The sequence below is a fragment of the Triticum aestivum genome, chromosome 2D (assembly GCF_018294505.1).
Source record: "Triticum aestivum cultivar Chinese Spring chromosome 2D, IWGSC CS RefSeq v2.1, whole genome shotgun sequence".
Taxonomy (NCBI): Eukaryota; Viridiplantae; Streptophyta; class Magnoliopsida; order Poales; family Poaceae; genus Triticum; species Triticum aestivum.
The window spans coordinates 533423793-533427283 of NC_057799.1; positions in this window are offsets into that span (position 1 = coordinate 533423793).

The following is a 3491-nucleotide window of genomic DNA, read 5'->3' on the forward strand; positions in this document are numbered from 1 at the left end:
AGGCCATCTTTAATACCCTACGAGGCCATCTTTAACTTCCAGTTAGACTTGGTCATGCAGTTTTCTTGTCCGTCCGAGTTTTGTAGCAACCTTGCAGGCCGTATACTGTCTCATATGATGATGACTCTAAAAGAAAAGTTGACCGTTTCAACGATGCACACAACTTCTGTGTAGAACACTTTTTCATCCGAGGCCATCTAGATAATCTTTTCAGCCCATCTTTAGCTTCTGGTCGGATTGACCCTGACAGTTTCCGGCAAGCTTTTCACGCTGGCAAGCTTTCCACGCCGGCATCCTTTTCATGCCACCAGCATACTTTTCACGTCGGCAAGCTTTTCACACTGGCAAGCTTTTCAAACCGGCAAGCCCTTCACTCAAACCAGCAAGCTTTCAAAACCGACAAGCTTTTCTCTTGGCCGGCAGGCCCTTCAAAACCAGCAAGCACTCAAAACTAGCAAGCTTTCAAAACCGGCAAGCTTTTCTCTTGACTGGTAGGCCCTTCAGAACCGGAAAGCTTCTAAAATCGGCAAAGGCCAAATAGCTTGTGCGACCCATCAGACACCACCTAGGTGGGTGTCTGGTCCCTCGCGTCACTTTTTCACTCAGGACCGGTCCGCAAAGTGTTGCCTCTAACTTTTGCATCAACTGCTTCGACGTGACAAAGACAATTCATGTAGATCATTTTTTTCATTTGAGGCCGTCTTGGGTACGTAATCAGGCATAGTGATTTAAACATAAAATTTTAGAACTTTGAACACAATTTCGGCTCCTAAGATGAGGTCGGACGGTGATTACCCAACATCAAAGTTGCTCGATTTGGTGATATGAAACTTTTTCATGTTGAAACTCTTTTCATTTGGGGCCATCTTAATGGCATTTTGTACCATGCCAAAATCTGGTGTCAACAATATGTACCCGGCTTTATCGATGCACTTCCCGTCCATGACCTTGTTTCCTTGGAACTCACTAGAACACTGCTAAGTGGTACTACTCATGTAAGAGGAACTCTAGTTGATCTCTAAGAAATAGAGGAGTATCCGATCGAGTAACCTTACTGGAGTATTTTTTTTTACTCCTGTAACTTTCGACCGGACCTAGCCGATCTTGTAAATGTAGCAGAGTAAAAAAGCAAATTTGGATAAGATGAACATAGATATGATTTAAATAAAAATTTAACCAAAATTCGACACATAATTTACATTACCATCAGCCGAATTATAGTCTAGTTAAACCGATACTAAAACTTGAACTTAAACATAAACTAAAACTTAAAGCAAACCTGAATTTAGTCATTATCGGACTTGGTGAGGGCCAACCTATCCGCCCTAGACATCCCACTGGCCGTGGGGTCAGGCCTTGTGACATAGTCGCCGAAGTTAGGGTAGATCCTTCGCCACTCTTCAACGTCGAAGTCGTCATCGTTGTCGCCTTCGTCATCGTCGTCGTTGTCCTGAGAGCGATGACCTCCCCCCCCCCCCGTCGGCTACGCGCTCCTCGTACAGGAGGTGCTCCGCCTCCACGAGCTCGGGGTACTAGCGGCGGAGGTCCGCCATGTACGTCCCGTCGGTGACATCCGCCGCGAATCGTTCCCTCGCCACCCGCGCGTTCACCATGCCTAGCTGAATCGGATCGAGCAGCGACATCTCACTCCACTCGAATTTCGGTGGCCCGCGGCAATGTGTAGCCGAACGGACCGTATGTCATACTAGCAGGCGGCAAGCTCGGCGGTGTAGAAAGATCCGAGCCACATCTTCTTGTGGGTCTCGCGGTTGGTAATCTCCATGACCCACGTACTTCATGCCCACTACCGCACGCCGAGGTACCGCCTCCGTGGCGGCGGTGGCACAGGGAGGTCGGGGAAGCCGAAGAGGCGGCGGCGGCCTGTGGACGATGCAACTGCGCTGGGCTCGTGGCGGCGCGGATCCGCGCTGCGAATGTAGGGCGGGGAGCGGCAGCCACGGGAACCGGCCATGGCGGCAGCGGTGGGGGTGTGGGGGTGGTGGGGAGTCGCCTGCGAGGGGATTGGGGGGGAGGGGGAGGGAGGAAGAGAAGAGGCAGAGGAGGATGCGGTGCAGTGTGGAATTTTTACTCCGAGCCCGAGTGGTGGAGTACTTTTACTCCACTGAAGTGGCGAGGAGTAAAATTCATACTCCGCTACACAGTTTAGGAGATCGGCTAGGTGTCGGTTAAAGGAGTAAAATCGAATTTTCACTCCTCTAACTGATTTTAGGCGATCGGCTAGAGTTGCTCTAACAACCATTACCTTACGAACTGTCTAGTCACGAGCATACGGATGCCACAAAATATTCGGGCTAAAGAATGTCCAACTCTCACGTGACCTGTCAACTTCAAACTGCAAGGATCTTATTAAGTTGACGAAGTATAATTGGGTTGGCTCCTTCACAAGACGAGGAATGCACTGAGCGGCACTGTTTTGGACAGTGTTGACACTGTTGTGTTGCGTTCTCGTTTGGAGTGCAGGAGTCGGCGTTAGGAGGCCGGGCGTCCATTGATACTGACGACACTACTATGGTTGAACTTTAAGCTGAAGCTGAGTCGTAACGTACAGAGCCCTCGCTTCCCCGCACCCTGAAGCTCTGGCGCGTCCGGCTTCCTTCCAGCAAGTCTCCGAAGTGCGTGCGAGTTGCGACGGCTGGCTGTCCTGACATGCTTTGGTTAGGAGGCCGCAGTCACCGATCCCCGTGTAACTTCTCTCGCTTCCTTCCCTGCTTTGCTGTCTCTGTCTATGCAACAGTCCTGACAGCTTGTTTGGTAAGCGCTTAGGCAGGGAAATGAGAGTTTGCACAAGGGTGTTTATGAAGGGATTAGTTATGGAAAGTAGATTTTTACTCCCATTCCCTTGTTTGGTATATGATGGGAATTAGCGTGGGATAAAACTCTGCTTACGAATTAACAGGGTACCCCTGGGAAGAAATAGGTGGGAATTGGCTTCCTCAACTCCCATTCCCCTTCCTACTTAAACTCCCATTCCCTCTAATCAAAGAGTGGACTTTTAATCTCCTCACCCCTCAACTCCCGTTCCCCATCTCGAATTCCCCCGAACCAAACACGCTGTGAGGTGTTTGGACTCTACTTTCGATTCCGATAAGAAATATATACTCTATATGTCTCGGACACGATCGGAGACTCGACTCGAATCGACTCGTCAATCCCTATAAGCAGGCAGCCAAAACTATGGATTCTGGCTTCTACTGCCACTACTCGTAATCACGAAGACACACGATATGTCGACCGACGGAAGCGCCCAATCGCCGCAGTGGTCCGACCTCGCCGACGACCTCCTTGGCATGGTCCACCTCAGGCTTGCCTCTCCACGCGATCGTCTGCGCCTTACTGCCGTCTGCAAGGCGTGGCGCACTGCTGTGTCGCGCCTCCCGGCGCCGCCGCCCACCCCCCTGCTGCTCCTGATGCAGTGTGCCCGATTACACAAGACGAAGCGCCTGTGCGGCCCCGACGACTGCTGGGTCATG